This window comes from Ranitomeya imitator, chromosome 8, assembly GCF_032444005.1.
Source record: "Ranitomeya imitator isolate aRanImi1 chromosome 8, aRanImi1.pri, whole genome shotgun sequence".
Lineage (NCBI taxonomy): Eukaryota > Metazoa > Chordata > Amphibia > Anura > Dendrobatidae > Ranitomeya > Ranitomeya imitator.
Genome location: NC_091289.1, coordinates 151,385,343 through 151,397,836, shown reverse-complemented (window position 1 = coordinate 151,397,836; position 12,494 = coordinate 151,385,343). Strand labels below are relative to the sequence as shown.

The 12,494-nt window shown below is 47.2% G+C and overlaps 1 protein-coding gene across 8 annotated transcripts in view; it reads left to right on the top strand.

Annotated features, from left to right (window-relative positions):
• The window catches only part of ZNF644 (zinc finger protein 644), a 118,697-nt gene that overhangs the window by 39,637 nt on the left and 66,566 nt on the right, over positions 1 to 12,494 (top strand). For all 8 annotated transcript variants that reach the window (XM_069737550.1, XM_069737546.1, XM_069737551.1 and 5 more), the window contains exon 2: positions 9,060 to 9,108. The gene's annotated coding sequence lies outside the window, so the exon portion shown is untranslated. The remainder of the gene's footprint in view (positions 1 to 9,059; positions 9,109 to 12,494) is intronic.

Genomic DNA, 12,494 nt, shown 5'->3' with positions numbered 1-12,494 from the left:
CGGATCCGGTATCCGTCTTTGCGCCTGTTCTGGGTAGTGATTAATGCTACCCGGTTCTCACAATGTCCTTTTTCTCTATCCCTCTTCTCCTCAGGCCGGTGATTTAGGCCTGGTAACAGTCACAGGGCTGTTAGAGATTCAGCTGTATGACCTCTCACTATCAGCTCCTTGGCCCAACTGCCATTTCTTCTCTCAGACCAGAATGGATCAAGGGGAGTCTCTGGAGCTCCCCCTTCTGGCCGGAGGTGGTAGTGCAGTCTTGCTATTTTAGTATTTGTACTTACTGTCAGTAACTATTTTTGTGGCAAATACCCCTAGGGGTGCCACATTCCCCCTTAGTTAAGAACAGTACTTCGGGACTGTGGGACAATAACATTTTGAAATAACAATTAATATGTACAGAGTCTTAAAAATGAAAAGTTACAAAAACCACTCAAGGAAACAAAAATAGAGTTCTGTAAAAAAGTCACTTCAAATAGCGTCCATTAATACAGTTCTATCCTTGAAGGTATTAGGAAAGGCACTGTACTTAGTTTCCAGGAATTTAGTTCCATTTTTCCAACGGAGTTATCAATATAAAGTCTAAAGAAAGTTCAAAAAGAGCAAAAAGCAAAGTTCAAAAAGCAGTCTTTCCGGAGCTTTGATTTAGTGCCTCCGGGCTGATAAAAAGTTCAAGAATATGCAATAAGTTCATACAGACAAGTCTCTGTAGGCACTGGGCTTAAACGTTGCAGACTGATAACAATGACTATACTACATTTTCTGTTTAACTATATACGGCATAACATATATACAATTCACATTATGAGCTTTATAGTTGGTAATCTGCATACCTGGCCGGTAATTGACCCTGGGTACTACGCTGTGATCTACGTAATAGCGGTGTCTCTTCATGTGGTGTACTACTGTCTACTGCGGATGTAGTATCTGCCCGCTCTGCTAAAGATAATTCCACGACTATGGAGTTGGCAAGTCCACCGTGAATGGGATTACTCTGACCAGGAATCTGTTCTTCCTGGCCTGGAACCTCCTGTAGTACGGGGTCAGCCTCTTCCTGTCTTGGGACTTCTGGTATTGGGTTCGGTGTTGGGTAAAAGGCCACCATGGGAACCACTACTGCACCATGGTATGTTAGTAGGGTTTTGGGAAAGTCTCCTATACAGGTGTGATACACTTCCTCTTCTTTTTCCTTTACTGGTTGAACCTGTATGGGTTGAATAACTTCTGGTTCTGGCTGGACAACGTCTGGCTCTTTCAATGCTTCCGGACACAATTTAAGATTGTCTCTTGACACTAGTACAGATGTTAAGCCTCCGTTTTTGCTAATGAGACACATTTTAGGATTATCCACTCTTGTTGGTAAAACTGTGTAGGGTACGGCTTCCCACTGATTGTCCAGTTTATTGGTTCGACGATTTCTCTTGAGCACTTGGTCACCCGGTCTTAATGGGGTCGCTAGAGCATTCTGGTTGAAAGTTCGCTCTTGTCTTTCTCTAGTTTGCTGAAGGCTTCTTTCCACACTCTCTTGCACTTGGCGATACTGCTTTTGCCGTATGATATCCCAATTGGAGTCTTGAACTTCTGCGTCTGGTTTCAGAATTCCCATTTCTAGATCGATTGGTAATTGGCCGGGTCTTGCACGCATAAGGTAAGCTGGGGTGCAGTTAGTGGAGCTCACCGGGACATGATTATACAGATCCACCAAGTCAGGCAATTTCTCTGGCCATTGATTCCTTTCTGTCTCAGGTAAAGTCTTTAGTAGGTCTATTACAATATGGTTCATCTTCTCGCATAAGCCGTTTGTTTGTGGATGATAGGCTGTCGTCCGGATCTTTTTGCAACCATACATATTACAGAATTCTCTGAAGATCTCTGATTCAAAGGCTGTACCTTGGTCGGTGAGAACCTGTTCCGGATATCCATGGGGTCTACAAAAGTACGTTTGGAACGCTTTGGCTGCTGTTTTTGCTGTCAGATCTTTTACGGGTACTACTACCAAGAAACGTGAATAATGGTCCACGATGGTCAAGGCATAGACATAGCCGGACCGGCTTGGTGTCAACTTCACGTGGTCCATGGCTACAAGTTCAAGTGGTTGTTTGGTGATTATGGGCTGCAGTGGTGCTCTTTGGTTCTTTTGATCGTTTCTTCTGAGGTTGCACGGGCCACAATTTCTGCACCACTGTTCGATTGATTTTCTCATCCCGACCCAATAAAATCTTTCTCTTAGAAGTACTTCTAACTTTTTCCAACCGAAGTGACCAGCACCATTATGGTAAGCTTCGAGGACCATCTTCACATCTTGTTTAGGCACAATAATCTGCCAAACCAATTCATGTGTTTTCGGATTGGTGTATCTTCTACAGAGCTTCCCTTGATACAGGAACATTTTGCCTCTCTCTTTCCAGAGTTGATGCGTCTCTTCTGGGGCATCCTCATCGGGATATGCACTTTGCTCAGTCAACAGTTCCTTCACCAACTTCACAGCCGGATTGCTGTCTTGGGTGTCAGCCCATCTATGGTGTGCTAACGGATTAAAATTCACCTCTTGTTGTTTCTGATAGGTACTTGACTGATGATGTTTTGCCTTGGGACGATGGAAGGCTGGTAGTTCAATTTCTTCAAGCTCCCCCGTTTCCTCTTCTACATCTCTCAAGTGTGGCATCCGGGATAGGGCATCGGCATTTCCATTCTTGCGACCTGCTCGATACTTGATTATGAAGTTGTAATTAGATAACCGGGCTATCCATCGCTGTTCTAACGCACCTAATTTGGCTGTGTCCAGGTGGGTCAACGGATTGTTGTCAGTATAGACAATAAATTCTGCAGCGGCCAGATAGTGTTTGAAACGCTCCGTCACAGCCCAAACTACTGCCAGTAGTTCCAATTTGAAGGAGCTGTAATTTTCTGAATTTCTTTCAGTAGGCCGGAGCTTTCTACTTGCAAAGGCGATGACTTTCTCCCGACCTTCTTGCTTTTGTGACAGCACCGCTCCTAGTCCCACATTACTGGCATCGGTGTAGAGGATGAAAGGTTGATGGTAATCTGGGTATGCCAGAACCTCTTCTCCAGTTAGTGCCTTCTTTAGTTGTTCAAAGGAGTCTTCCCTTTCGTCGTTCCACTGAAAAGAAGGGTTTCGGTTTGAAGGTTTCTTCGTCTGCCCTACCAAGGTGTCTTGCAAGGGTGCTGCCAACTTGGTAAATCCTTTTATAAATCTGCGATAGTAACCCACCAATCCCAGGAATTGTCTCACTTCTTTTGCGCTGGTAGGTCTTGGCCAATCCCTTATGGTGCTTATTTTCTCGGGATCTGGTGCTACTCCCTCCGAACTCACGATGTGTCCCAGGTACTGTACCTTTGGCTTGAGAAGGTGACATTTGGATGGCTTTACTTTCATGCCATACCTGGATAAGGCTTCGAACACTTCTGCCAGGTCTATTAAGTGTTGTTCGTAAGTCTTTGAGTAGACGATCACATCATCTAGGTACAGGAGGACGGTCTCGAAGTTCTTGTGTCCGAGGCAGCATTCCATCAGCCGCTGGAAGGTACCGGATGCGTTGCAGAGTCCGAACGGCATGCGATTAAATTCACATAGACCCATTGGTGTGGTGAATGCCGTCTTTTCCTTATCTCTCTCAGCCACAGGGACTTGCCAATACCCGCTTGTTAAGTCTAAGGTGGAAAAATAATTAGCAGATTTCAAAGCAGTTAAGGACTCTTCTATCCTAGGCAAGGGGTAGGCGTCTTTATGGGTGATGTTATTAATCTTCCGGTAGTCTACGCACATTCTCATGGTTCCGTCCTTTTTTTTGACAATCACTAGAGGGGCCACCCAGGGGCTACAGCTGTCTCTTATTACCCCGGCCTGTTTCATTTCCCTCAGCATATCTTTTGCACATTGATAGTGAGCGGGCGGTATGGGTCTATATCTTTCTTTTATTGGGGGATGGTCACCTGTGGGGATTGTGTGTTCTACCCCTTCTATCCGTCCGAAGTCCAATGGGTGTTTACTGAAGACTTGTTCATATTCCGTCACTAGCCTATACACCCCTTGTTTTTGATGGGTAAGTGTTGAATTTATGCCCACGTGTAGCTGTTGGCACCAATCCTCCATTTCTCCATCTGAGCCATTGCCTTCCACCTGACAGGTTGGTTCTAAGGGCTCAATGGTTGTGATGGCATTGTTGTCAACAGTATATAGCTTTGCCATTGTAGCATACCTTGGCAAAGTGACCTCTTCCTCTCCACAGTTCAAAAGTCGTACCGGCACTCGTCCCCGGTGTACCTCGACTATCCCTCGTGCTGTGAGTATAGTGGGCCTGCTGTCGGTGTACACTGGTTCTATTAAGGCTTGATAATCTCGTCCCTTAGTACCAATGGCTGCTCTACACCATACCAGCATTTCTGTTTTTGGTGGGATTACAATAGACGTTGGATCACTTACCCTCACACTGCCGATTTCTCCACCTGCAACTTCTACCTGTTGCCTTAACATCAATACTTTTATTTCCCTCCGGAGAACTCTCTGCTGGCAGGATTGGGCAGTTTCAGCAATTTGCTGTAAGACAGAAATGACTTCGGAAAAGCAGTTCTCTAACACATTCATTCCTATCAATACAGTTGGTTCACAGTTCCGCCGGTCAACATCAACAACAATTATACCCTGTTTCTTCAGTTCTACTTTACCAATCTTTATGGTCATCTCCCTGAATCCTAGTTTCGGTACCAACTTACCATTACTGGCCCATATATCTAGTTCAACATCAGAGGGCCCTTTATCAATATCTGCATCAGCCCAGTACCTCTTATAAAGGATATACGGTATAGATGAAATCTGGGAACCTGTGTCCAGCAAAGCGTTGAGGGGAATTCCGTCCAGCACGATAGGGATAATGGGTCGTCCTCCGATGTACCTGTCGTGCCAGGGTGTTGGGCCTTGAAAGTTCATTCCTGCGAAGCGGCCCGCATTCCCAGGGGATTCCCGTTTAAATCACAATCTCGTGCAAAGTGGCCCGGCTTCTGGCAACGGCGGCAAATGGGCTGTCCATCCGGTTGGTAGCGGTCGCGGGGTCGTCCTCTCCATGTCGGGTATCTCCGGGGTCTCATCCATGGAACATCCTCTCTACAGTTTGCCAACTCCATCTTGTGTCCTCTCATCTCCTGCATGGTTTTAGCCATTGAAGCAACAACATCAGCTAAAGAGTCAAGCTTTTGTTGAAGAGCCTCATTAGTACTGGGCCCCAGGGGCTTAGCAATGGCCCCAGACATAGCTGATGTCACTGGCACTCCCTGTTGTTGAGGTGCCTCTGCCATGGGTTGCGCAGGATCCTGATCCCGAGGTGCCTCTGCCAGCTGGAGACGTATAGCGCTCTCCTTTAATTGGGCAAATGTCAATTCAGGGTTCTTAAAAACAAGCATGCTCACATGCCCCCGGTGAGAAGGGGTGTAGAGTCCCTCAATAAATTGATCTCTTAGCAGTTTATCCGCTCCGGTGTTAAAAATGGGTTCAGCCAGTGTAAGTGATTTAAGGGCTTCCTGCAGGTTTAAGGCAAAGTCTCTCACGCCCTCATTAGCTTTTTGTTTGCAATTAAAGAATCGTATTTTAGCTTTGCTGCTGGCCGTGGTTTCAAATGTAGCTTTTAATCCAGCAAATATGCGTTCAACAGTGCCTTTTAGATCAGCTGCCCATGCTGTGACTTCTCGCTTAGCATGGCCACTTAACTGCATCATCAGGAGACTAACACGCTGAACTTCACCCACAGGGAACATGTCAAAATGGGCCAGCATCTTTTCTCTGAAATCGTCAAGGGTATTAGGCTCACCTTCATACATTGGAAGCCATGGGCCACCCGGGGTATATGGCATCAGCACCGGCATGATGGGCGCCACTCCTTGCACCGCTGCGCTGCCGGACTCTCTATTGACACTCTGTCTTTCAGCTGCATTAGCGTTGCCGAGTGCTGCGGCGTCTCCTTGCTGCGACATACTGTGCCCCCTTAGTTAATCCGGACCCTTCCGGTCCTCCGCTTCCGTCGGGATAGTGTAGATTAGTTACGCTGCGCAGCAGGATCGATTTTCCCCTTGCTCTGATGTCAGAGCGCTCAGCTTGGTGCCGCCCACAATGACACGCCCCCTGCTGCTCCCACCCACCGCGCTCTGTAATGGCGGATTCTGAAGTTTTTCAGTTAGACTGGGGCTCAGGTGATGGCGTAGCTCAATTAACAGTCTCGTGCCTAACGGTTATGAAGTGATTACCTCAGGGGATGGCGGCCATCTTTACTCCATTATAACCAATGGGGAAAAGTCACTTTCAATAGTTTTCAATGGGTAATGGATTTTTCTTTAATAAAGTCAATTTTCAAGATTTTTCATCCCAGGTTTCACAGTTTTGGGCTCCAATCACGGCACACAATACCCGGTATACGGGCTGGCTAGATCCTGTTCGTGACGCCAATTGTGACGCCCAGGAGACCGGGATACCCAGCACCGGACCAATGGAGTCTGTCTCTTGAGGGGGATGTCACGGGTGGCTTGACCCGGTGCTGTGGCCTCAGGCAATGCACAGTGTAAGGGGTATCATGAGGGGACAGGCACTTACTTGATCAGCAGCAGATTCTCCCAGCGGTGACGATCCCGATCCTGGATAGATGGCTATTGTCCAAATGAAAGACTGAGGCACTGAAACGTTTAACCAGTTTACTTTAACATAAAAGGATTTACAACCAGTCCTGTCACCGGAGTCTGTATGGGAACTCTGAGTTACTTTGACCCTGCCGGGGTCTTCGCCTCTTATTGTGCGCAATTTCTGTGTGGCCCTGCTGCTGTATGTGAACTGGCTGCCGGCCCAATCTGTCCCCTCCGGGTCCTGGTTCGACGGGCAACCCGAGTCTTTTTATCGGTTTACCCCCTCTGGGAGTACCGCTGAACTCTGTGTCTGTTGCTGCATCCGACCCTAGTGAAGCTGATATCACCTCACGTTTTTCCGGTTGCTGTATTATATATAATGAATACAGCCACGGATCCGGTATCCGTCTTTGCGCCTGTTCTGGGTAGTGATTAATGCTACCCGGTTCTCACAATGTCCTTTTTCTCTATCCCTCTTCTCCTCAGGCCGGTGATTTAGGCCTGGTAACAGTCACAGGGCTGTTAGAGATTCAACTGTATGACCTCTCACTATCAGCTCCTTAGCCCAACTGCCATTTCTTCTCTCAGACCAGAATGGATCAAGGGGAGTCTCTGGAGCTCCCCCTTCTGGCCGGAGGTGGTAGTGCAGTCTTGCTATTTTAGTATTTGTACTTACTGTCAGTAACTATTTTTGTGGCAAATACCCCTAGGGGTGCCACATAAGCCTTACGTTCATAATTCTGAGATGTTCCTAACCCGGGGACTGCATGTATTCCCCTCTAGAGGACCCCGTGCAGATTAAAGTCAGCAGGACATGTTGAACACCTAATATTTATAGGTGCCGCCAGACTGTCTACCTGACGGATGAGGTAGAGAGAGTTGGATCGAGCTTGTTGATTTACAGCACTCCATGATTTTGTTTTACCTGGCAATGTCACCCCCAGTCTCGTTTATCAGCGGCTTAGTGCATATATACAGGGGCATGCATGTGCATAGGGTGCTCATATGAAGGCTGGACTGCTATATGAGGTGTATGATGAGCACCTTTATTAAGGTGGAAATGCTGCCAAAGTGCTGGCTATCAGAAATCCATTGATCTATTAATTCATGGATTTCATAGGGCCAGGCTTATGCTAAAACTGTGTATTTTGGGCGAATGTTTTGGTGATGTGCATTGGCCAAGTCTTATCTCTCTTTATATTAAAGGGGCCTGTCAGGCGATTCATTCTGCCCAAACCGTCAGCAGCATGAATCGCTGCCTGGCTGCTGCACAATTGCAGTCGGGTACATCATTTTTTGAAACACTACTCGGGGTAGAAGAGGGGCTCATAGACTTCCACACTTCTGCTCAGTGGCCTGCAGAGTCTTTTTTCAGCCAATAGGTAGGGGTCCGGGTCCTGACACAACCCCACTATCTCCTGCACATTAAAGGAAGGTATTAGACATTCAATAACAATATAAAACAAAAGATTGGTTTGTTTGAGATATAGTGAGCAGCGCTGTCGTGATTTTTTCATTTTGATTTTCATTCAGGACAATTTATACTGTGACAAGGTAGACACCTGCATATATTCTAAATTAGAGGTGATTGAGTCCGACGATATTGGCACGTTTAAAGGGAATCTGTCAGCAGGTTCTTGCTACCTAATCTGACAGCAACATGATGTAGGGGCAGAGACCCTGATTCCAGCGATGTATTGCTTAGTTTTCTGGGTGCAGCAGTTCTGACACAATCGGAGTTTGTAGATGTATTGTGTAGCAGAGCTGAGAAAGCTGCCCCCGCCCACACCACACTCTGTATGTACATTGTCTATAGACAGTAAGGTGCTGTCAGAGGAGGTGGCATGGAAAGATGGCAGCTAGTCACAGCAATGATAATGTCCTGGTGATAAAACTTTCACTGACAGTAAATAACAGCATACATCATGATAAGTGACACATCGCCGAAATCCGTGTTTTGTGTGTTTTAACTCCTAACTCATCTTGTCCTCAGATTACATAGAAAAACCTACTGACAGATTCTCCTTAAATGGCCATCTAATGATTATTGGGGCCTCCTGCCTTTACTTTGACAGATTGGTGACAGGAGTGTCAGAACTCCCCAATATCTTTTTAAGGGGGAAAAAAAAGGTGTTGAATACAGTCTTATGTACCCCTAAATGATGCCATAAGTGTACAATAGACGCAGTCCCACCTCTGATACCTGTAGGAGTGACCGGGCATGCAACGCTTTCTCCATTTATTCCTATGAGAGCTCTGAGACTGCCAAGCACCGATCAGCTCTATCATTTCTATATAATTATGTATTTGGTTGTGTTTCTTATCTTTCTATGCTGCTCAGTCAAGTAAGTAAATCTTTGCTACGAGAGGGCCAGATCTTTTTTTTTTTTGGACACTACTTAATATTGCTGTTCTTTTTTTTTTTTCGTTTTCAGGTTCTGTGAGCAGCCATCTGAATTTGGTTGACTTCAAAAGTAAACCATTGTAAGTAAAGTTTATTCAGAATTTGCCTTTGCAACATGTTTTACAGTTTAAAGGGAGTCGGTCAGGTGTGAAATCTGCATCATCCACTTTGGGAGTAATTAGAGATGACAAAAGGAACCCGTCATACTTCCTGAGAGCCCAGCACCCATACAGATCCTGCTTAATCTTACAGTAGACATCCATGGCAAGAGAAAAAGGCCCATGTTGCAAATGTACATTTTTTGAATTATGGAATATTTTGGGCCAGTCCTCATCATAATGGGCAGAATGCAGTGACTCAGTGTTTTAGGGAGCTTCTTGGGACTGGAGGTGTACAACAAGCTTGTCACCTTCCCGAACATACTGTATATACTGATTATTATCCATTACCATAAGTGTACGATAGGGGAAGCATGGAATGCCATTTAATTTACAACCCTGGATAGGTTCATGTCCTTGTTCTGCAAAAGCTGTAGGCAGTATCTCTCACCCTCTTCAGACAACTAAAATTCCACTGTATGTAGTTGCTGTCAAACCCTCTCATCAGCTATGACACACAGCTTTTTTTTTTTTTCTCTCTAAGTATCAATGGTGTGCACCACAATGCATCATACTTTAGACCGGAGGTGCACAGCCTGCAGCCTGGGATACGTGCTGCCTGTAATACCAGTCTGTGCTCCCCTCCCAGCCATCTCTTTGTCCGGTACCTCTCATAAGGTATGGTGATCGGTGCAATCATCGTATGGTTATCTGGACCTCTTTTTTTCTTAAGTGCCAAATAGATGGAGCGATGAACCTTCTTTGTATACAATAGTGGAATGTTTAGTACCGTTGATATACAGCTCTGGCAAAAATTAAGAGACCACTGCAAAATGTTCAGCTTGTCTGATTTTTCTCTTTATAGGTATACTAGCTGGTGGCCTGATTCTAACGCATCGGGTATTCTAGAATATGTATGTCGTTTATTTATGAAGATTTCAGAATAATACAATGAATATACAGGATTCGGCCGGCCGGACGCGACCAATTAGCGAAGCGTAGTTCAAATCCTGCGCCAATTCGTGGCCAGACTGCGTCTGTTGCTGATTGGTCGCGGCCGATCAGTGAAGCCAGGGCCGGCTCCAGGTTTTTGAGGGCCCCGGGCAAAAGAGTCTCGCACCCCACGCAGCATATAACACAGCCCACATAGTATATAGCACAGCCCACGTAGTATATAGTAGAGCCACGTAGTGTATAGCACAGCCACATAGTATATAACACAGCCCACGTAGTATATTGCACAGCCACGTAGTATATAGCACAGCCCATGTAGTATATAGCACAGCCCACGCAGTATATAACACAGCCCACGCAGTATATAATAGCCACGCAGTATATAATAGCCACGCAGTATATAGCACAGCCCATGCAGTATATAACAGCCCACGTAGTATTTAACACAGCCCACGTAGTATATTGCACATCCCACGTAGTTTATTGCACAGCCCACGCAGTATATAACAGCCCACGCAGTATATAACACAGCCACGTAGTATATAGCACAGCCCATGCAGTATATAACAGCCCACGTAGTATTTAACACAGCCACAGAGTATATAGCACAGCCACGTAGTATACAGCACAGCCATGTAGTATATAGCACAGCCCATGTAGTATATTGCACAGGCACGTAGTATATAGCACAGCCACGTAGTATATAGCATAGCCACGTAGTATGTAGCACAGCCCACTTAGTATATAGCACAGCCCACGTAGTATATAGCACAGCCACGTAGTATATAGCACAGCCCACGTAGTATATTGCATAGCCATGTAGTATATAGCACAGCCCACATAGTATATAGCACAGCCCACGCAGTATATAACACAGCCCACGCAGTATATAACACAGCCACGTAGTATATAGCACAGCCCGTGCAGTATATAACAGCCCACGTAGTATTTAACACAGCCATGTAGTATATAGCACAGCCACGTAGTATATATCACCATAATGGAGCAGTGTACGGGGGCCTATACTATGGAGCATCTTATGGGGGCCATAAACCTTTATGGAGCAGTGTACGGGGCATATAATATGGAGCATCTTATGGGGGCCATAAACCTTTATGGAGCAGTGTACGGGGCATATACTATGGAGCATCTTATGGGGGCCATAAACCTTTATGGAGCAGTGTACGGGGCATATACTATGGAGCATTTTATGGGGGCCATAAACCTTTATGGAGCAGCGTATGGGGCATATGGATGGGAGCAGCAAATTTCAGAAGGGTGGCGCAGGATGGGAGCAGCACATGACAGAATAGGGCAGCACATGACAGAACGGGGGTGCAGGATGGCAGCAGCACATGACAGAACGGGGGCGCAGGATGGGAGCAGCACATGACAGGATGGGGGCGCAGGATGGGAGCAGCAAATGACAGAATGGAGGCACAGGATGGGTTCAGCACATGTCAGAATGGAGGCGCAGGATGGGTGCAGCACATGTCAGAATGGAGGCGCAGGATGGGTGCAGCACATGTCAGAATGGGGGCCCAGGATGGGTGCAGCACATGTCAGAATGGGGGCGCAGGATGGGAGCAGCACATGTCAGAATGGGGGCGCAGGATGGGAGCAGCACATGTCAGAATGGGGGCGCAGGATGGAGCAGCACATGACAGGATGGGGGCGCAGGATGGGTGCAGCACATGACAGGATGGGGATGCAGGATGGAGCAGCATATGACAGGATGGGGATGCAGGATAGAGCAGCACATGACAGGATGGGGACGCAGGATGGAGCAGCAGATACCAGAATGGAGACCATATACCAATATAAATGCTCGCCATGCGGGCGTAGAACGGGTTCAATAGCTAGTATTTATATATCTATATATATCATTGTCTAAGGGGTACTTCCGTCTTTCTGTCCTCAACTTCCGTAACAGAAATCCCGCGTCGCTGATTGGTCTCAGTAGCTGCCTGTCATGGCTGCCGTGACCAATCAGTGACGGGCACAGTCCGATTAGTGCCTCCCCTACAGTCACAGTGCCCGCCGCCCGCTCCAAACTCCCCGCAGTCAGTGTCCCTGGCGCCCACTCCATACTCCCCGCAGTCAGTGTCCCTGGCGCTCCACTCCATACTCCCCGCAGTCAGTGTCCCTGGCGCTCCACTCCATACTCCCCGCAGTCAGTGTCCCTGGCGCTCCACTCCATACTCCCCGCTCCATGCTCCCCGCAGTCAGTGTCCCCGGCGCCCGCTCCATACTCCCCGCAGTGTCCCAGGCGCTCCGCTCCATACTCCCCGCTCCATGCTCCCCACAGTCAATGTCCCCGGCGCCCGCTCCATACTCCCCGCAGTCAGTGTCCCCGGCGCTCCGCTCCAAACTCCCCGCTCCATGCTCCCCGCAGTCAGTGTCCCCGGCGCCCG